Source organism: Prionailurus bengalensis, chromosome B1 (assembly GCF_016509475.1).
Source record: "Prionailurus bengalensis isolate Pbe53 chromosome B1, Fcat_Pben_1.1_paternal_pri, whole genome shotgun sequence".
Taxonomy (NCBI): domain Eukaryota; kingdom Metazoa; phylum Chordata; class Mammalia; order Carnivora; family Felidae; genus Prionailurus; species Prionailurus bengalensis.
This window is the reverse complement of record NC_057344.1, coordinates 199687569-199710494: the sequence shown is the minus strand read 5'-3', so window position 1 is coordinate 199710494 and position 22926 is coordinate 199687569. Positions and strand designations below refer to the sequence as shown.

Genomic DNA, 22926 nt, shown 5'->3' with positions numbered 1-22926 from the left:
TCCAGCACAGAGCGATACATTTCCGCCTACTTGTCCAATGCACGGGTCAGAGGACCTGGGAACGGTACTGTCTGGTTTTAACTGAGTTAACCCTGATAAATGTACAGGCGGCTTATACAGGATCCTCCAAAGAAGGCCCGGATTAGGGTGAAACGGAGGTGCGTGCGCAAAGACAGGAGCTCAGCAGCCACCCCTGTCCCAGGCGTGAGCCCGTTGTCAGCCTCAGGACCTCGCGACAGTGGGCTGTCTAGCCGAGGTTCCACCTACTAAGACATGAGTCACCGACCTCTTCAAGGTAAAGGTGACATTCTAAGGAGAGCGAGAAAGTAGCAGCTTTTCAAAGGAGGTCGCCCTGTGGAAAAGGCGCCACCACTGTGCTGCTTGGGACCCCAAGGGATGCACACGTGTTGCCGGTTCAAACTCCCAAACAAACCCTCTGCAAACCGCTGTAAAAAGTGTTTCTGTTTTGAAATATTCCAAATGAAGGGGCACCTGGGTGGCTCAGTCGGTTGAGTGTCTGACTTCGGCTCAGGTCATGATTTCACAGTCCGTGAGTTCGAGTCCCACATCGGGCTGTGTGCTGACAGTTCAGAGCCCAGAGCCTGCTTCAGATTCTGCGTCCCCCTCTCTCTCTGCCCCTAACCCACTCACATTCTGTCTCTGTGTCTCTCAAAAATAAATACACATTGAAATATTCCAAATGAAGAGTTTCAGTGGCTGAATTATGGTTGTTAAAATATAAAAAGGCAACCCTGTCTCATGGTTTTGCAGAAACAGCTAAGTGCTGCTGGGAAGGCGGGAATCTCCCCGCTGCAGGTGCCCCTTCCCAGACGCTTCATTCCTAGCAGACGGGACTGCGAGACAATTCCAATTTCCAAATGCGTTAGGTTCAGCCAGCCTTGCTGCTGTCTTTCACTTGGATCCACATTGTTTTCCAAGCTCTTTCTGAGGTCTCATCACCATGAAGTCCAATGTTGCAGCGATCCTGACTAACCCTTGCTGAGGGTCACTCTGGGCCAGCCACCGTTCCACAAGCTTCATAGGCCTTTTCTTATTTAACTTTCATATAACCGTCCCCTGAAGGAGACACCGCAGGGTCCCTACTCTGCAGGTGAGAAGAGAGATGCAACTTGCCAGTGGTCAGCACTAGGGTCCCTGAGAGTGGAGCCTGAGACAAGGATTGGGTGTAAGACGGTGATACACGTGGTGGCTGCAGAAAGCAGGTGTGAGGGGGTGGGGAGAGTGAAGTGGGGAAGGGGAAGCCACCCAAGGTGAGTCATCGAGGAGGCCACTATGAACGAAGGGGTCTGTTGTGCTGGACTTCTGAGTAGAGCACGGAACATTGTTCTCTCCGAACTGTCCCACGGGTGAGGCTGGGCATTTGTCTGCCCACTCCTGCCTCCAGGGAGCATTAACTTGCAAGCGTGCGCATTGTACTGTGGAGGGGCTGAGCTGGGTCCAGGCCATCTGAGCGTGCAGTCAGACACCTGCTGTGTTGGAGGTGCAGAAACGTCAGCCTGCGTCTGTGCTCACACGGAGCTGCCCCACAGCTGGGCTGAAATCAGAGTGGGGAGAAGGATGGTGCCATGGGGCCACCAGAGGAAGCCACTAGTGTTATCACTGGTGAATGGGGCAGCTGGGAGTTGAGCTCAACCAGGGGCTCCAAAGCCCTGCTCTGGATGCTCGGTTATGCTCCCTGGGAACTTAGAACGAGACCTTTCAGACCTTTGGAACAAAGTCCTCCCACCCTCTCCTCCCCTCCCCTTCTCTTTCCTCCTTTCCTCACTTCCTTCCTTCCTCCCTCCCCTCACTCCCGACCTTTCTTCCTAGGTCTCATTCTATATCCAGAATTCCTGATGAGCCTAGAAGCATCCTCTGGCTTCCTCTCACCCATCCGTTGGCCCATCACCAGAGTGAGCAAATGCCTATGTTGTAAATCAGCACCAATTTCATTATACTTGGGAATCACAGAGAGGATTGGTTTGAAACTAACTCTTGCAGTCTTTCTTTACCCAGAGCCCCTTCCTTCCAATCTCTAGGGGAAGGCCTGGAATCTGCCTCTGGAGCTGGGACCCCAGTCACAAAGGGGCAGAAACCATGCAGTGAGGGGACAAAGCACAGGTACTTGTCCTGAGGCTGGCAAATGGCTGTCATGGCCGCTCCTGTCATCACTGTGGTCCTACCAGATTAAGGCAGGTGCTTATGCTGGTGTAAGGCTTATGACGCTTCATGCCAGAGGCTGGGACTTATTCGAGGCCTGGCATACAGCAGGTGCTCAAACCAGGCTGGATGAATGTGACTGGTCCCTCCTCATTTGCTCAGTGTGGAGAAGGGGATCCTCTGGGAGGAGAAGCCTGGATGTGGATCGTGTTGGACTCCTTGGCCCTGAGGTCAGAACAAGGACCAATGGCAGCAGCCGTGCTGTGTCAGGTGTCAGCTCACCGCAAGGAAGAATGACTGATGTGGCCAAGGGCAGATTGGGCGGTTCACGAGCAGTGAGCCCCCCATCCCTGGAGGTGTGCAAGGAGAGGCGTGATGACCACCTGTCAGAGATGTTGTGGGAGGGATCCCGGCATTGCACAGGAAGAAAGACAAGATCTCCCAAGCAAATGGAGAACCCAAGAAGGGTGCAGGTCCCATGGAAGACTGGGGGAGAATGAAGCCATGGCATCTTGGGAGCGGGGAGCGGATGAGTCAGAAACTTCTAGTTTTAACTAGCTGTCCTTGGAGAGAGGGGAAATGACCTTGGAAACTCACAGTCAGTGAGCCCATTTCAAAAAGACATTTGCTTATGGAAAATAACCCTTCCGGAGGGGTCTGTTCCCTTGAATCCCCAAGTCACTTAAATAGTTCATCTGATCTACTTGGGTCATCTGATCTGCTCAGGCTTCCATCCTCACCCTTGCACTTGAAAGTAAAGGCTTCCCAAAGCTCACACCTCATTCGTATTTCTGGTCACGTTCTGATCACTAATTCCAAAGAACTTGAAAAAGGAATGAGAACTTGCATTTCCCAACTGGAGAGAAAACCCTCTGGGTGGCATGGTCAATTTCTAGGCTGGGAGAGGGAGCCATTATGTAATCAGATTTTGTACCAGTTACAGACTCATCTTCATTCAAGGAGGCCGTCAAGAGACCAAGCAGGGGAAAGGAGGCTGACATTGTGCACCCACAACGTGCCAGACATTGGACTAGGTGTCTTACAGGCCTTAGCGAGATAACCTAGTGTTCCCTTCTCTGAGCCTCAGAGGAATTAGGAAATGATCCCAGGTAGAAAGTGAGGGAGTCAGTGTTCCAACCCAATCTTTCTTTGCACGCACCTCAGAGAATGACGAAAAGAAACCACGGAGCTAAGAAGCTAAAAGAACCAAATTCAGTTCATTTCAATTAACCTGCAGCTTTTCAGAGCTTGCTACGTGCTAGGGGATGCAAACGTTTCCTGTGTTGAGCGGAGATTCTGCCCAGAAGGAGTTCTCCAGTGGGAGACAGAACACAGCTCACTCAACTCTGGGTGGATGGTGCTGGATGCGGGGCCTGCAGGAGCCACACAAACCCCTGCGAGGTCAGTGTTCTTGCTGCCTTTTAACAGCTGGGGAAACTGAGGCTCAGAGGGGTGAGTGATGTCACGCAAGTCACGCAGCCGAGCTGCCATCCCCAGTCTCGTGGTGCTTCGCGCCTGAGGGGCTGACGCAAGCATGACTCAGGGGCTGATTCAGAGAGCGGATCTCCTATCACACATCCCTTGTCCGAGAGGGTAGGTTGTGCCATTGGGCAAATGCAAGGTCCTCTTTCCCAAGAGCGCTCTGTAGATGTCTGCTGGAATTCTGCCTTTGCGATGATTGCTTTTGCGTGTGATGAAATTAGCGGTTGCATTCGTATTGTCAGGAGTGACCTCCATAGCTGTGCCTTATGGTTTTTTTTTCCATTAGTGAATGAATAATTTATTATTGCAAAGTTAAAAAGATTATTCTACTATGGTAAGGTCACTGGACAGGAGGTCTGGCACTGAACACCTTTTAAGTGCACAACACGGTATTGCTGAGGACAGGCACCATGTTACACAGCAGATCTCTTGAACTTACTCATCTTGCATAAACTTTACACCCACTGATGGCAGCTCCCCATTTCCCCCTCCCTCCCAGACCCTGGCAACCACTATTCCGCTGTTGGGATCCATGAATTGACTATTTCAGAGTTAACTGAGGTCTGACGGCACTTCTCCTTCTCTGACTGGCTTATTTCAGGCAGCGTGAGGTCTTCCAGATCCATCCATATTGTCACACGTTGCAGGATTTCCTTCTTTTTTAAAGCCGAATAATATTCCATTGTGTGTGTATAACACATCTTCTTCAACCATTCATCTATCAATGGACATTTAGGTGATTTCTACATCTTGGTTACCGTGAATAGTAAATACTTAAATCCTGCAATGAACATTTAAGAGTGCTAATATCTCTGTGAGATCCTGATTTCAATGCTTTGGGATAAATGTGCAGACATGGGACTGCTGGGTCACATGCGATTTCCGTTTCTCATTTCTAGAGAACCACCATACTGTTTTCCAGAGTGGCTGCACCATTTTGGATTCCCACCAACAGTGTGCAAGGGTTCCAATGTCTCCACATCCTCGCCAACACTTGCCTTTGCATTTCTGATAATAGCCATCCTGTCAGTGTGAAGTGGTATCTCACTGTGGTTTTGATTTGCATTTCCCTGATGTTTAGTGATGCTGAATTTTTTTCCATGTACCCACTGGTAAAGTGTATGTCTTCTTTGGAGAAATATCTATCCAAGTTCTTTGCCCAGTTTTAAATAAGGTTATTAGATATTTGGCTATTGAATTGCAGAAGTTCCTTATATTTTTTGGATATTAATCCCTTATTAGATATATGTTTTGCTAATATTGTCTACCATTCCATAGGTTACCTTTGCCCCCTGTTGATTACTTCCTTTGCTGTGAAGATGCATTGTAATCTGACACAGTTCTCCTATCCCTTTTTGCTGTCTCTGCTTTCATCACATCCAAGAAATCACTGCCAAAACCAATATTCTGAAGCTTTCTCCCTGTTTTCTTCTAGCAGTTTTATGGTTTCAGGTCTTACATTTAAGTCTACAATTTATTTTGAGTTGATTTTTGTGTATGGTGTTAGCTAAGGGTCCAACTTCATTCTTTTGCATAGAGATAACCAGTTTTCCAGTTATTTAGCGTCCAGAAGACACTACAGTCCACAGCCAACATCATGTTCAATGGTGGGAGACTGAAAGCCTTTTCTCTAAGGTCAGGAAGAAGGCAAGGATAGCCACTCTCATCACTTCTACTCAGATATCCTAGCCAGAGCGATTAGGTGAGAAAAAGAAAGAAAAGGCATCCAAATTAGAAAGGAAGAAGTAAAATTATCCTTGTTTGCAGACAACATGACTGTATAAAGACTTCACCAAAAAATCTGCTAGAACTAAACAAATGGATTCAGTCAAGTTGTAGGACACAAAAGCAACAGGCAAAAAAAAAAAAATCAGTTGCATTTCTACACACTAACAAAAAATTACCCAAAGAGGAAATCCGAAAAATCATCTCCTTTACAATTGCATCAAAAAGAAGAAAATACTTACGAATAAGGTTGACCAAGGAGGAGAAACACTTATACGCTGAAAATTATAAAACACTGATGAAAAAAAATTAAAGGAGACACAAAGAAATGGAAAGACATCCTATGTTCATGGATTGGAAGATTTAATATTGTTAAAATGACCATATCACCTACAGATTCAATGCCATCCTATTAAAATCTCAATGGCATATTTTGCAGAAATAGAAAAATTAATAAACCACCGGAGACCAGGAATGGCCAAAACAACCCTGAGAAAGAAGAACAAAGCAGGATGCATCATGCTTCCTGATCTCAACATACACTGCAAAGCTACAGTACGTCCAACAGTATGATAGCGGCATGAAAAAGACAGACACATAGACCAGTGGAACAGGAGACAGAGACCAGAAACAAGCCCGCCGTGGTACAGCCGACTGATCTTCAACAAGCTGTGGTCCTCAAATGGGCAAAATGGCAAGGTGGTCCAGGGTTCACACTGGGGTGAGAGAGAGCTGGGGCACAACAGATGACTTGGGGAGTCACTTGGCAGCTAAAACCTCAGTTGTCTTCTGCAATGAATTAGAGTGAACAGCACCAACACCAACAAGACTAGCCAACGTTCCTAGAAGGCTACTCCGTTTCAGAGGGTACTCGTGAGAATCAATCGACTGACATGTGTCTGTTAGGTGATAAGCCAGGGATTATCCTTGATGAACAACAGCTATTAGTAGCAGATTTCCCAGGTAGAAATAGTGGAAGTATTCATTAAAAATAAGAACAAAACCAAAAACGAGCAAACGGCAACAACAAAAACAGGCATCCTCCCTGGTCAGTGTCTTCCCTAAGAAGCCGTATGTATTCATGGGTTTTTGATCAACTCTCCACCATGTGGGTGGATTCCTGCCCTGTCCCTTCACCCCTTATGTCAACTCATCCTTCCACCCCAGCACAACTGCCACCTTTTCCAGGAAGCTGTGCTGGTGTCCCCCCACCAGCCCCATGGAGCTCTGTGCCCTTTCCTTCACAGCTCCTGACACGGGGCCATCTCACACTCGTTGTGACGTGAACCTGGTTCCCATCTGACCCCCTCGCTGACGGCTTGCTTCAGGACTCGGGGGCCCTGTCTGGTCTGGCTCCATACTCTATCCCCTGGGGTTTAGCACTGTGCCTGGCACACAACAAAAACTCCATAAATACGTGCGCACGGAATGAACAGTGACTCCAGGAGATGACTCACAACTCAGACTCCTTTACGATGGCCTCTCCCGAGCTGCACTTCAGGCTCATGCTTTCAGCTCCTACTGAGGGTCCACATGAGGAAAATCAGAGAAATGTTAACTAACTAGAATATAAATAAAAAATTGAAACTAGAAGAGAAAAGAAAGATCGTTGAAAACTATTTTTTGCAACTGCTTTGACTTTAGTTTAAGACTCGATTACGTGTCCCAAGACTCCCTCTGGAGGGTCCCTTGTAATAAGCGTTTTTCAGAGTCGTGGGTAACTCAACTCTCTCTCTCCTGAGGAACTGATATGCTTGTCATAAAGAAAGAGTCTGTGGAGAAACCTTTCTTTCTTTCTTGCCCTGGCTTCCAGGACGCTCAGAGACTAATTGGGTGTCTCCTAGAAAAACGACAGGATGCTTCCCATGACATAGTCAATTTCCAGGCACTGTTCTAAGCCCTTCGTGTGGACCAAATCGCTTAAGAATTCAAAACAATCCAATGAGACTAGTGCCTCAGACAGGGGAACCAAATGAAAGGCTGCACAGAGCTAGAGAATAGCAATGCAGGGCTGTGAGCCCGACCCACCTGGCTCAGAAAAGCTGAGCTCCTAACCTGCACCGTGTGCCACCACCTGGTAGCTCTGATGAATCTGGCTGGGGCTCTTCCTTCTCCTTCCAGGGCCCTGAGGTCAATGTATAACACACACACTCACACACACACACACACACACACACACACACACACACACAGTGCCTATGTGCTTCCTTCTCCTTCCAGGGCCCTGAGGTCAATCTATAACACACACACTCTCACACATACACACACACACACATGCACGCACACACACACACAGCGCCTATGTGCTTTGTCAGCTGTCTCAGCTTTCCCTTGATTTCTATAAGGCAGAAGATGAAGTCACTAATACTTAATGAAAAAGAGCAAACAAGAGGCCTGGAAGGTGTGGCCTGGCGGGGTGGACCTTCACCCTCCAGTATCTTCATCCCTATGAAAAGGACCCTGTGTCCAGACTCCCTCGCAGCTTTGCGGTGCTCTCCCACATGCCAGAGAGAAGGATTATAAAAGTTACTGTCACTCTTCCTCCAATAAACCACGGACACGGGAACAGAAGGCTGATGGCAGGGGCTGGGTGCAGACAACCACGGTTGACCGGCAGGCTAGACCCCAACGGGGCCACCATCAAATGTGTGACAGCATCATGAAGCTGATAGGGTTTGGGTGGGCTGGTCCTCCCCCAAACTTGGCCCAAAGCTCCCCTCCTGGTCCTTTGGGGGACAGGAGGGGGCGATGACAAGCACGGTGGGTCAGGGGCAGGAGGAAGGGCTTTGTCCCAGCCCAAGCCCTGACTTGCCTGGTGGCTTCAGACGAGACTCACCGAGCTGGTCTCAGTTCCACCTCAGCACAAGGAAGGCACTGCACTGGCATGACCTCATTTCTAATTTCTGAAGGCGACAGGAGGCCTCCTTGTCTAAGCGGAGCTCAGCTACTCCCCTCCAGTCACATTCCACTGGAGCCAGACATCCTCATGCTTTTGGGTCACATCATGTGTTTCCCAGATTCTGTGGTTTTATAGACAAACATCCAGACTTTGGTCTCAGACAAGCTTGAGTTCAAGAACTGGCCCCACCACTTACCAACTGAGTGGCTTTTGGCAGCTCATACCAACCTCCCCAGCCTCTATTTTCTCAACTGGAATGTGGGGGTAAGAACATAATCTCTCAGAGTTGGAGAACGCTGTGAGAGGTAGGCCCCTGGCACATGCCCGCGTGCCCCAGGCCCTTAGCACGTGACAAGTCCATTTATCCTCCCTTCTCTCACATCACTGCATAGATTTAGGATGCCTCCTGCCTGTGTCTATAAAAAAGAAGTTTATTTTTAAGAGACAGAGGGTGCAAGCAGGGAGGGACGGGAGGGAGGACAGACGATCCAAAGCAGGCTCTATGCTGACAGTAGCAAGCCTGATGTGGGACCTGAACTCACAAACTGAGCCACGAGATCATGACCTGAGCCAAAGTCAGATGCTCAACCGACTGAGCCACCCAGGCGCCCAGTCCTCTGCCTGTGTCTTAAGTTGGCATCATTTATTTATGTAGCCAACACACATTTATTGAGCCCCTACTATATTCCAAAAGATAGGTCGCCACGTCCTAATGTCATTACTAGTGCTTGAGATTTGAGTTTAGAGAAAGGGCAGCCTTCAGGTAGTTTGTTGTTAGACATTGTTCAGACGGTCTCCGCATCTGACTAGACCCGCTGTGAACTGGAGCCTTCAAAGCATGAAGAGCCTATGCCTTTACTGAGCACTTTGTAGAAACGTCTTCTCCGGTTCCTTCCCTCTGAGGACACATCCAAACATCCCCGCCTGCATGCCTTCCGCCACCTGGGGAGGGGCTGCAAGGAAGACATGGAATGGGGCTTTAATTTTGTTTTTATTTATTTATTTTGAGAGACAGCACGCATGCAGGAGGGGCAGAGAGAGGGAGAAGCTGAGAGTCCCAAGCAGCATCTGCACTGTCAGCACAGAGCCCAGCTTGGGGGTCGGACCCACGAACTGTGAGATCACAACCTGAGCCCAATCCAAGAGTCAGACGCTTAACCGACAGAGCCACCCAGGCGCTGAGACTTTATATCTATGCTTTGCATGGACTTCAAAGTCCTTGCCCCCAGGAAGACCCCTCGGGTGCAGAGGTAGAAACTTCCCAGGCATAAGCATCAGAAGGTCCAGAGTAATGATCTGACACATCTCCCCGGTAGAACCACCGGCCTGTGGAATAAGGCTGCCTCACTCTGGTCTCTCCCTCTTAGCCTTGTCCTCGGGTCGAATCTGCTCCGTGTTTCCGGGGCCAGTGAGCCTCTGACTGTCGCGGAGCACAGGGCTGGAAGGAGCGGCCCCTGCAGAGACCGGAGCACACCCTTCGGTGCTAGGTGCACTCTGGCTGAACAACTGCTCAGGGGGCACCTACTGCGTGCCAGGCCCTGCTCTCCACGCTGGGGCTTCAGCCCGGAGTGAACAGGAGAAGTCTCCGCCCTCAGAGAGCTCCCGGAGGAAACCTACCAAACAAATTAGCATATGAACATACGATGTCCGGTACTCAGTGCTAAGAAGAAAATCAACCGGGGTGAGTGACAGTGAAGCGGAGAGAACGCCGTCTGAGTTACCGTAATTGGGGAAGCTGTTCTGGGGGAGACGCCCCTTCAGCAGAGACCCACACAGGGTGTTGGGGGGGACCGGCGTGCAGACGTCTGGGGAAGGGGCCTTCTGGCGGAAGGAGCCCGCGCCAAGGGCCGAGGGGAGCTCTGCCTGGGGCATCCCACCATTTCCTAGCTGCGTCAGAGTCTGCCCCCTGTGTGGCCTGCAGACCACACTTCCTGGGCTCCCACATAGCTGATTCCTGGTGCGCCCATCCGTGAGCGGTGCTGACGTGGGTCCTAAGGGAGGAGGAAGAAAGAGTCTCTCCCGCCCCTGGTCCAGCCCCCAGCACCATGACTTCTGGTGGCTCCTGCCTCGGAGACTGACCCACGTGGGTCTCCGTGGGTCGGAGAGGACCCACGTCCTCTGGGGCCACGACACCAGCCACACTCGCGCCAGCAGCTCCAGCATCCTCTTGGCAGCCACGACGTGCTGGCTGCAGTGTCGGTGAGGTGAGGTGGGGGGACCCTGCCTGACTCCTCCTGCTCCCCCTGCCCCACACCCCCCTGCATTCAGTACTTCTCTGAAGTGCTCTTCCTGACTTCCCCAGTGGAACACCGACCAGGGCGTTAGCTCTGTGACCTCGACATCCCTCCGCATCTTTGTGTCCTCATCTGTGAAAGGAGGAGCAGGAACACCACAGGCGGTTTTTGATGACGGTTAAAGCAGTGCGTGCAGCATACTTAACCTCCGTTAGCTTCCTGGCGCTGCTGTAACAGATCGCCACAAACGTGGTGACTTCGGACAATGTGGATGTATCCTCTCGCGGTTCTGGAAGTCAGACTCTGCAGTGGGTCTCAGTGCGCTAAAATCAAGGTGTTGCGAGGGCTGTTCCTTCTGGAGGCTCTAGGGGAGGGTGTATATCCTTGCCTTTTCCAGATTCCATCGTCGGCCGGCATTCCTTGGCTTGTGGCCCCTTCCTCCATCTGCAAAGCCAGCAACCTCGGGCCAAACCCTTCTCGTGCTGCTGCCCTGTCTGGCTTGCGCTCTCTCTCTCTCTCTCTCTCTCTCTCTCTCTCTCTCTCTCGCCTGCCTTCCTCTTCCAGGACAAGAATCCTGGTGTTTACACGGGCCCGCTTGGATAATCCAGGCTAATCGCCCCATCTCAAAAGTCAGTTGGTTAGCAACCTTAATTCCATCTGTGATCTCAATTCCTTTGTCCTGTAACCTACGACATCCACAGGTTCTGGGAACTAGGATGTGGACATCCTTCAGAGGGGATATTGTTCTGCCTCCCACACTAGCACATGATAGGAACTCAAATGGTAGAGACAATTTTGAACCCAGTTCGTGTTCATCACTCTGTGCCATCTTACTATCCCTCAGATGGAAGGCAGGCCACTCCATCAAGGACACTTGTGACCACCCTGTTGTGTGTGCCCGTGGGTAGCAGACCCTGGCACTTGCTTTCAGGAGCCCTGGGACCGAAACTACTTCTGTCCCAACATGCCACGTTCTGACCTCAGAAGCCGGTGCTGGACTAGCCTGAACAAAGCATCTCGCCCAGTTCGGATTACATGGGCGGAGAAGCCACAGAGAGGTGGTGTGACAGGACCAGGGCTCCTGACCCTGGCCAGTGTGGAACAGTGGATTCTGCGGTCTCTCTCAGTACCTGCCATCTGAAAGGGCTCGCCGAGACGGATGCCTGGGAAAGAACTGGCAGGAACACTCCGGTGGTGCACATGTTGTTCCGGACGTGTGCTGTTGAGCATTTTCTGCCAGCGGGATCTCCCCTGCAGACAATCCAGTCAAAGCTGATGAGTCTCGGGGCCCCGAGTTTGGGGCTCAAGAGTCTCCCTTCCACTCTCCCCTGTAGGGAGCTCCTCAGCTCATAAAACATTAAATGGGCATCCTTGTCATTTCATTAAATGCCCAGTCTGTGAAGAATGAGTTACGGGATATTTGGGGAACTGTTCTGGGATGTGTTCCGCTCCCCAGATACACCCATGGATCCCCCTCTACTCATTAGAGTGGGAGGCTCTCAATCAGTGAGTCCTGAGAGGGGGCAAATATTCCATGCTGCCTCCTCCTAGGAGGCGGGGCTGTTCTTCCAGAACCCCATCTCCATCCTTCTCATACAGGACCTTGTGAGAGGCCAGATGGGAGGGAACTCTTCTGGGAGTCAGGGGCCAGCTCCACAAATGGTCAGGCTAGGCTGTAAAGTGAGTTAGTTCCCAAACCTCTCTGGGTTGAGTTGCTCATTGTGGAAAAAGGACAGGCCCGGCTGTCTTCGCCCTGCCCAGGAATTCTGGGAAATTCAGTATTGTTAATGACCTTTCACAGGTGAATGGTCTTCAACAGATCAGAGCACACTTTCGAGGCCTTGATGTCTTTTTTTGTCTATTCAATCCGTAGCCAACAGCAGTCTGTTCTGGATGCAGGGGACATGGCACTTAAGGAGACACAGTCCCTGCCCTGGAGAGGCTCACTGTATGGGAAGGGAGAGCGGCAGAAAGAGGCAGTGATGCCACAGTGTGGTCAGTACCGGGGGAGATGACTGGGCTAGTAAGGGACGGCGTGGGACCGTGATGGCTAAGGTTATGTGCCAGCACGTCTGGGCCGCGGCACCCAGACACAGCTGACCCTTGAACTGCATGGGTCCACTTATATGTGCATTTTTAAATAAATACAGTACCTTTGCATTTTCTCATCCTTACAATTTTCTTTTCTCTAGCTTACTTCCTGGTAAAAATACAGCATATAATATATATAAAACACCCCAAATATATGCCAATTAACTATTCCTGTTATTGGCAAGGCTTCTGGTCAACAGTTGGTTATTAGTAGTTAAGTTTTTGAGGAATCGAAAGTCATACATGGCTTTTCAACCATGCAGGGGGTGGGCAGCTCAACCCCCACATTTTTTACGGTCAACTATATTTGGTCAAACACCAGATGTGGTGTTTGTGGTCTAGATGTTGTGGTGAAGATAGTTTTTGAGCATGAGAGTAACATTTACATCAGTAGACTCTGAGCAAAGCAGATTATTCCCCATAATGTGAGTGGGCCTCATCCAATCAGTCGAAGGCCTGAAGAGAAAAGACCGAGCTCCACGGAGGAAGAGGGAGCTCTGCCACCAGATGGCCTCAGACTTAGGGCAACACCCACTCTTCCCTGGGGCTCCAGCCTGCCAGGCCGCCCTGCAGATTTGGACTTGCTGATGGCCACAATCATACGAGCCAATTCCGTGAAATAAGTCTCTCTCTCTGTATGTGTATGTGTACATATATTTTACGTTTACGCAGACATACACTCTGCTCGTTCTGTCTCTCTGCAGAACCCTGACTAACACAGGGCCATCCCGACACCGCTGGGGACCTCACGGAAGGCGTCCCTCCACCTCACTCCTTAGTTGAGTGCACTGTTCTAGTGGCCTCTAGGAGGGCGGTGGCCAGGAGAACGTGCCCACAGACCCCCGACCGCAGGCGGGGAACACACAGGGGCCACAGCGCTTCGCTCTGCAAACCGTCGCACGGAACGGCCTGCGTGTCCAGGCCATACTGCTCCGGGACTGCTCGCAGACGATGGCAGAGCACAGCAGGGAAACTAAGGCATCCTTGTTCTAGGGACCCAGGGCTCCTCTGGGGCTGACGCTGCCGGCCCGGTCCCTCCCTTCCCCACTGGGGGTCCGACGAGCATCACGGACCGTCAGCTCCCTCCACGCTCCTTACACAGGCACGAACTCCAAGAAAAGCCCCACCGCTTAGTCCACTTGGTATCCGCTCCTCGGAGAACCCGGAGAGACACGGTCAGAGACTTGGACGCCGCCGCCCGAGCCCCGTGGGGAAGCAGTGGGTCTCCTGCAGGCGTAAGCTGCACGAAAGGAAGATGAGCATTTCCCACGAGCAGCATCCCCGGCCTCCGAGGCAGGCCCAGGGTCACAAGTAGCCGGAGGACCTTGGTGACGCCCAGTGGCTCTGTGGGACCCCAAGGCCTTCGCGGGGGTCCAGGGTGCTCGTGGCCCCTACGGGAGGTTCTTTCCTTCACCCTCTCCACCGGGACCTACTTGATACACCATGAATGTTTGTCAACTGGCCAATTTCAGCCACGTGATTATAACCACTGCACCCGATGCGGCCGCACGTTTTTGCACGTCACAAAGCACTGTCACGTCCGTGATCTCATCTGAGCGTCCTTCTGGGCCCTGGAGATGGGCACCGTGTTCCTCCCATTTCACAGAGGGGAGAGCCGAGTCTGTGTCCGAGACGATGGACAGCTCGCCTGGGCTCGCGGCTACCGAGCGGGGAAGCAGAGGCAGCGCCCAGCCCAGCAGACTCTCCATTCGCCCCGGGCCCACAGCGTGGCACCGTGGCCCCCGGGGGCCCCCCAGACAGCCAGGGCGCATCAGAACAGCAGCAGCGAGATTGCCAGGTACGCGGAGGAAGGAAAGCGCGTTAACGGCTGACACCAAAGTGTCTCTGAGGGCAAGAAGTGACTTGGCTGAGAAAAGTATCTCGACAAACCTCTTAAGTGGAAGGTGTCTGATGAACGTGCGTGCGGTTTAATTCCAGCTTTGGAAGGGAAGGGACGCTAGTGGGAGAGGAATAGGAGTCCCAGGTCCACCTGGAAGGCAGAGGGGACAGTGGGTAGCGGTGAGAGGGGAAGCAGAGGGTGCTGAGTGGTAGAGACCTGGTTCCTGGGGCCCTTTCCGAAACCTTCGATACAGCCCTGAAATGCTCCAGTGACGCAGGGTGTGTGCCTGCTGTTAACGGTGTTTGAGGAAAGCAAAGTAGGGGCCAAAGTTCAAGTTGGGGTTTTTACGACGCGAGCCAGAGCAGCATGCAAGGAGGCTGGTGCCCACGACAGTTCAGAGCCCAGAAATGCTCAGGATTTCCAAGATACCTTAAAGAGGTGGACCTTCCCTGTGCCGGAACCTTCCCTGTGCTGGAAAACTGGGGCCGCAGGCAATTCCTCCAGCTCTCGGGGCACAGAGCCCCCCAGCAGACTCAGGGCTGCACAGATCAGCACCAACCACAGACACGATACGGAAAGCATCCCCGGCTTGGCCGGAACCCTCGGCAATTCTCTGAATTTAAAGGGCTCAGTCACACTCTGGAATGAAGTGTGTGGGCAACTTCCAGATGAGCGTGTGTGCTCTGGGAGCTCCGGTGGTGGTTTCCGAGCTGTGTTTTCCTGCCCCTTTTGACCCTTGGGCATTTTGTAGGAAGGCGCCTGGTCCTTTGCCGGGCCGCCCAGCCCACGAGCAGGCTCTCCGGCCAGGGAAAAGGGAGCCCTGAGAGACTGTTACTCCAGGGGCAATGGGGGGAGGCGCTCAGAGGTGGCTCATCCCGGCTCACACTATAACCATGAAGACAGCACCAATGGAGGAGGGCCCGATCCTCCAACAGCAGGTGACTGTGCTGCCAGGGGCGGGGATGAGACCTCAGAGGGACCGTGTTTCCTCCCCCTCCTGCCAAGTCCCTCTACCAGGTTCAGGAGGTGGCGCCATCTTGCCAGCTGGCAAGTGTGGGCACAGGGCACTCCAACTGCCCCGCCCCCCTCTCCAGTCATTTCCGGGGGACCCGGCGTGTCAGGAGTCCCCTGGTAAGAGCAGGGCCAGGGCTCCCTTCCCAGGCACATGGCTTCGTTTCCGGCAGATGCATCTGGCGGGCAGGAGGCTGCAGGGGCACAGACGTCCTCCCTCACCAAGAGCCCAGCCAGCACAAGGCACAGCCATCACAGAACAGTGATCTCACTGACGCCTGCCTTCCTCCTGTGCTGTCCTGCTTGTTTGCATTATTTCCACACTTTCATGGTCGCGTGGATGTTTTGTATGCTCTATTTCGCCCCACTGAGCACTAGGTCCTAAGGGTGACTTCATAATGCTATGATCGTTTTATAATTGCTAAGACAAGGGAATCAAGTTGGGAGATAGAATTTTTAGGTTTCGAATGCAGATACACAATTACTTAACCCTTCTGTGATGTAATAGATGCAAATGTGGAGTTGAACCCTGGCTCAGATATAGGGAATCACTGTACTGCGGAAGAAATTTTCTGGGCCGTAAGTACAGCAACCAAGTCAACTGTGTTTTGCTGATATACTTGTGTGTATGCAAATGCCATGTGTCACAATTACAAACACACACACACACACACACACACACACACACACAAGGCAGCACACAGCACTTTAACGACCCTGGGTTCGGAGTGAGGCAAACTGGGTTTGAACCCCATTTCTGTCTCTAGCCATCGGGCCGCAGGCCAAGCCCTCAGCCTCTGAATGTGTCCCTCCTGGAGGCCTCTAGCGTCTGAAAGACTCGAGCGGCCAAGGAGGGCAGATCGAAGGCACTTGACAGTTTACATCAATAGAATGGTGTGGGAAAGAAAAACCCTTGAAAGCTTCATGCACAAAGACCTTTTGCACAACCACTAATTGTAAAGAAAAAGAGAAACAATCAGAATGCCCAGCCATTTAGAGAGTTCAAGTAAAAACAAATGTTTAACTATCTTTAAAATTGAGATAAAGTAGTGTTTCAGTCTTAACTGATTTTCCTCACTTAACCTGATGTATGAGTTTGCTTTGCTCCTGTAATAAATCACCACAAACTAGGGGCTTGCGACAGCACAAAGTTTTTATGTGACAGTTTTGGAGGCCGGAAGTCCAGAATGGGTTTGCGGGGCTAACACCAGGGTGTCACAGCGCTGTGACCCTTCTGGAGGCTCCAGGGGAGAAACCGGCCTGCTGGCCATTTCCAGCCCCAAGAGGTGCACCTGCAGGACGCCTTCGGTCTCCCTCTACCTCTGACCCCCGCTTCCACGGCCACGTCTCCTTCTCCGACCCTGTCTTTCCTCCCCTTTCACTTACATGGAGCCTTGTGACGCTCCCGGGTTCGTCCAGACAACCTGGGAAAACCGGTCCCACCTCAAGATCCTTATGTTAATCACATCAGCACGGTCCCCAGTGCCGTGTGCACGCCACTCACAGGGTCTGAGGATCAGGATGTGGTCCCACGCGGGGGCCATTATTCTGCCAACCACACGTGACAACACAAAAACGGTCATGAGGAGACATGCTCAGGACACAAGAGGGGCGGTGTGCATAAAAGCAGCCTAGTATATGAATCCCCATGATGGTCCCCATGTAAACAAGACAGAAATGTCACGAATGATAGACAAAGCTCTGGTATAAATGACAGTTGATTTGTAAGAGGGATGGAGATGGGAGTGATTTTGCTCCTGCAACGTTAAACAAATTCTTTTATTCCCAGAGCAAAAAATTTCACTCGCTTTAGCCACAGAATCCCTTTCTTCGAAGGCAAGGTGACGCAGAAGGGCAGAAGCAGACGATCCCCTTTTATGGGCACAACACTTTACAGTTGACAAAGCCCTCCTCCCACACACGCCATTCTTCTTTTTTTTAACGTGTACTTATTTACTTTGAGAGACAGCATGGGTGCATGCGCGTGCACACTCACGTGAACAGGGGAGGGGAGAGGAGAGAGGGAGAGAGAGAGAGAATCCCAAGCAGGCTCCTCCCTGTCAACACAGAGCCCAAAGTGGGGCTTGATCCCATGAACTGTGATATCATGACCTGAGCTGAAATCAAGACTTGGTTGCTTAACCAACTGAGCTAACCAGGCACCCCTGCCCCCCCATACCCCATCCTACTTGAACTTGTCGACCTCGCCCTAAAACAGGACCCGGACTAGGAAACCAAGGCCGAGAGAAGGTTGGTGGGCGGGGCGCTGGGACCTGACGGAGCCTGTCCTCCTGGCAGTTTCCATTGGCTCTTCCCAGTCCCGCCCAGCGCTCAACACGTCTAGAAATGAGAACTCCCCACTTCTGTAAGTAGTGTGTTCTATTCTTACACCTCCTTGCTGTGGCTTCTCCCCTTGGTTCTGAATCTTTTACCCCAAATAAGGCTGCTTTTTCTTCCCCTCAAGAGCCTCTCAGTGTCATCTCTTCTTTACATGGAACTGGACAGGCTGGTGGCAGAGAGGATGGCCGCCATCCTAGGCCATGAGTCGGGAGGGATCTGGGGAGGGTGCTAGAACCTCAGGAGGAACAGGGGATTCTCACATCATGGTGAGTCCTTTAGGGCAGGGCCCGAGACCTGCAGGCTGTGGCTGCTCTGGGCTTTCAGCTAGCTCTGCCTCTGTGCAGAGGGTCCGTGCAGACCCCATAGCCTGGACCTCAGACCTGGCCACCCAGGAAATCCGTGCTCCTCTGGAAGGCGGTTGTCGCAATGGTTTGGGGAACTTTTGTGTTTTCCACTCACCTCTGACATGAATTCATTTAGATATACTTTCTTCTTGCCTTAATAAAAACTAGACCCCTTGTAACCAAGGTAGGGTACTTCACCCCTAGCACAGAAGAGTGAAATCAGCAGTCTTCGACAAAGGCCACCATGGGGCCTCACTTCCATTCTCTGGGCATGTGACCTTGCCTCCTGCATGTTTCTGGCCATCTCTGGACTGTGGAACAGCCCCTCAGTCCAGCTCAGGTCACTGAGACATACTATAGATAAGGGGCACTGTGACCTTCCCGAAGCACTAGGCATCATTAGAAACGTAACGGGAGGCAGACAGCTGATTGCACCAGAAGGTGTTAGACGGTCCTCACAGGGCTTCCATGGAGGTTTCATGAATGATAAATGAAGGTGGTTCCCATTAATTTCGGGGCTTTGGCTTAGCAGAGTGGGTTCTGGTAGCTTATTTCCACAGCTCACTCGGCCTCACCTTTAAGCATCATACAGCTGTTTCAACGGTGCCATTGTGAAGGAGCCACCAGCCTTCAGAGCGCCCAAAGTGCCTTGGCTCAGCTAGTCCCAGCCAACAGGACTGCAGGAGCTCCCGTTCCACAATGGGCCAGAGCCCACCAGGGGCCAGAGTCTCTCGTTCCTTCTCTCCTTCCTTAGGAGCAGCCCTGACTCTTTGTGGCCAGGGCGCATTAATTAATTAATTACACCTCCCAGGCTCCCTGGCAGTTAGAAGAGGACACACAATCACATTCTGACCAAACAGACACAGAGTATGTGAGACTCCAAGGAGAATTCTTAACTAGACAGGCAAGTGATAATCCCTCCCTCTCACCCTCCTTCCCCTGGCCAGAATGCAGGTGTGAGAGCAGCCACTTTGGACCATGAGGCAACCTTCTGAGGATGGCAGATGGAGACAATGAAAGGATTGAGGTCCCTGGTACCATGGAGAATCATAGCAGCTGTAGACCGCCTACCTTCAACACTTTCTGATGTGAGAGAGAAATAAACTTCCAATTTGTCTAAGACGCTGTCATCTGGGGTTTCTATCAAAAGGTGGTGGACCTGAGTCCTGACACACACACCCCTTTCTCTCTGAAAAGAGCAAAAGAAACAAACTTCCCTTGATCATGATGGCAACCAAAATTACAATGGCAGGCGACAACGGACAGTCTTCCTTTTCTGTTAAGGCCAGGGTCCTAGCCCAGAACTGGCTGCTAAATGCCACGGAAACACACTCCATCCCACCCACAAAATAACAACAACAACGTGAATCGCTTTCTCCTTATCTGAGCTCTCTGCCGAGTCTCTGTGCCCGACTGGGCCTCTGGCAGCAAAGGCCAATATGGACCACGGGGGAGGGGTGATGGAGCACGGCCAGGAAGGGAGCTTCCAGAAGTATCACTCCTTCTGGTGATGGGCATCTGCTACCTTTCCTCTCTTGCCTGTATCCTTTTCCTGAAGCTCTCCTCCCGTGGTCCCTGTAATTCTAGTAGAGATGTCAGCCAAACCTCATGGCCCTCCATCCCCAGTCACCAGACTAGACAGTAACCTGGACTGGCGAATCAAGGAATTCCAATGCCCAGGGGAGCAATCAGTACAAGGATGGCCATGTGACCTAAGAAGGGCCAATTAGAGTTCTTTCGTTTAGCGGTTGAGATGCGTGCTACGTGAAAAGGAATCTCTCTCCTCCTCAGTGTCATAAAGCCGGAGCCACTCAGGACTGTCTTGATGCCAGGTGGAGAAAGCTCATCTAAGAAGGAAGCCAATGAATCCTAGAATGTCTAGGATTTGTTGAGCAAGAGGGAGATGGTACCTTCACAGCTTGGTCTTAGCTCCTGGGTCCCACCATGCCTGAAGGAAACCCAGTCCCTCACCTCCTATCACGAGGAAGAACCCTTATTGTTCACTCCTGATACTACTGTCCTCCTGAAGGGGCATTTCATCACTGTGTCCTTCACTCTGTCTCTGCCCACCCCTCGCTCACTCTTCCCCAGGAGATGGGAATGCAGTGGGCTAACTGGTAAGTTGGGGAGAGAGATGGTCTGCATGGCTTAGCTCCTCTCTTTCATTTGAGGATCTGCCTGGCTGGAGGAACACACACTCTCTCTTCTGTGTTCTCGGTTTTTCAGGGCACGCCTGCCCGGGAGCCCATGAGTGAGTACTTAGCTCAGTTCATGAGTACTGCCTTATGAGGCTCTCCTGGCCCTCAGACCTAATGCCAATTGACCGAGGAGTCTTTATCCACACGGAAGGCGGCATTTTTATCCACTCCTCTATCCATCTTTCGTCTGCTGTCAAACTTGGGCCGGAAAGAGGGGTGTTAATTTGGGGGGACCTCAAATACTACTCACGGAGCCAGGACTTCAAAGGTTCCTTTTTGCTCAGGCTGCATTGTCTAGCTCTTACAACCCAAAGGGTCCTGATCAATGCAACTTTCCTGACCCCATGACTGAAGCATTGCCCTATCACATTGCCTGTGCTAACATTTCATTTCTATCAGTTAAATATCCCCCGTTTCTCACAGTGCAAGTTTGGGCTGTCTCCCCTACTTTTAGGTACTGGGGGCTTCTCCTCAACTGACAAGAGGGGCGTCAATAAATGAGACCCAGCTGGAGCTAGGGATGGGGGCGGGGTGGGGTGGGAAAGCCTGGAAGGGGGCTGCTGTGGTGGGGATGGGTTGCGTCCATGGCCCCGGTTCACGACCTCCCGACGTGTGTGTCCTTTGCTCTGTAACTGCTACCCCCTCCCGCTCCGACTGTGGGTTTGACCACGGGAGTTACGTCGGCCAGAAGGATTTTAGCTGATTTGAAGCTCGAGAACCCGCTCGTGTTTTCCACCTCCTCTCTGGGCTCTCTGCGCTCACAGTGAGAATCCGCCCGGGGCCCGGTCTGCTGGAGGATGAGCACACGGCCCAGAGGTGAGGCCGGCCTGGATCCGCCAGCTGACCACCAGCCACGCCAGACAACTTCTGCTAAGGCAAGAGGAACTGCAAGGTCAGGCCCTGTCGGGATGGACAGAACTTCACAGCCCGCTGCAGCCCTGGGGACGATAAATGCCATCGTCTTAAGCCGACGAGCTTCAAGGCGGTTTGCTCTGTGGTGTTGTCACAGTCGCTGACCGCTGCGGGACCCCTTCCCCCCAAATTACCAACAGACCAGACAAGGCGCATCTCCCATCGAGCCAGGCAACACAACGGAGTGTGCTTTACTTGCGCTCAGGGCTTCCAGAGCCAGACCGTCAGTGCCACCATGTGCAAGCTCCGTGTCCTTTGTCAACTTATCCCGTCTTCAGTTTTTTGTTTGTTTGTTTTGTTTTAAAACGAGAGTAATAATGTGATCTGCTTTCCACGGTTGAGAGGCTTTAAGGGTCTAACACATGTGAAGCGCTCAGGATGATAATAGTTCTCAACACAGATGAGCTACCAATGGGGACGTCCAGCTCCCTTCCCCTTCCCCTCGCCTCCTGGGGGGCTGGGATGCCGTCTTGGGTTCCCCGCTCGCCCCATCACCTGGCAGAGTGCCAGCACAGTAAATACCTGTTGTTTGCTGAGTGTCTGGAGTGAAACCCCACTTTTACTGGCACAGATGCGAATTTCAAAATTCTCTTTCAACCTAGGCCAGCGTCTTTGTTCTTTGTATAAAGCACACATGTAATATTTATCATTTTTTTTTAATAACTAGACTTCTCCCTCCCTCCCTCCCTCCCTCCCTCCCTCCTGTGCTGTGAAGCAAACCTTTTAAGCCGTCTTCACTGTCTAGCACACACACTCACTGCCCATTCCAACCGTACGTAATTGATGCATTTCCTGCGGGTTCTTGCCGACGAGCCCAGGAGGGATGGGACTGGAGGAACCGTCACCTTCCACGGACCCCCAGCCTGGCTGCTTTTGGCACCAGGATCCCCCGGCTCTTTCTCAGCCACATTAGTGTCGCTCCAGAGCCTTCCCCATCTGACAATCAGCCGCCTCCTCTGCAGCCTGACTTCTGGATGGCTCGTCTCCCCACGGGCCCCATGGGAAGTCCCCTGGAACACGACCCCCGATGCCCCTCTGAGCGTGAGTGGGGTGGGAGGAAAGTCTCCTCTGGTTCCAGTCCTTTTCCTGATGCTCACGGCTGTGGGATGGGGAGGGCCAGGGGCCCCCAACGGGGGACAGGCCTCGAGTTCCACCCCCACCGTATGCACGGAACCGTGAGATCATGACCTGAGCCGAAACCAGGAGTCAGACGCTTACCGACTGAGCCACCCATGTGCTCCCCCTCACCATAATCATATTTTTAAAGGCCTCTAGAAACCAAAAGCCAAGAACCACAGCCTTGGGCAGATCACCTCAGCCCTGTAAGCCTCAGTTCCTTTGCCTAAACAGTGAAGGTAATAATAATATCTCCTGATGTCATGTTTTTACAGGAATGCCGTAAATGAGAAAATGGATCCCAGCCACAAACTACTAGGCAAGTGGAGGCAATTGTTAATATCTCGTTTGTTAATTCAGAAAATACTGAGGCTGTGTGGATTTTAAAAAGGGTTGCACAAATTGTATTAAGTAAAGGCTATGTAATTCTCAATTTTTTTCTTGGACGTGGACACTAGTGAAATTTAGATCAGAGGACAGGGTACGGATAAGGAAAGGGACCGAGTTCTCAGAATGACAGCAAATGCTCCTGCAAACCTTATATATATCATGTAATTTCATCACCCTTATGACA

The 22926-nt window shown here is 51.7% G+C and overlaps 1 protein-coding gene across 3 annotated transcripts in view; it reads right to left on the bottom strand.

The window, feature by feature from the left end:
• SLC2A9 (solute carrier family 2 member 9) overlaps window positions 1–22926 on the bottom strand; it is a 256914-nt gene that overhangs the window by 94983 nt on the left and 139005 nt on the right. The gene's annotated exons all lie outside the window — the stretch shown is intronic.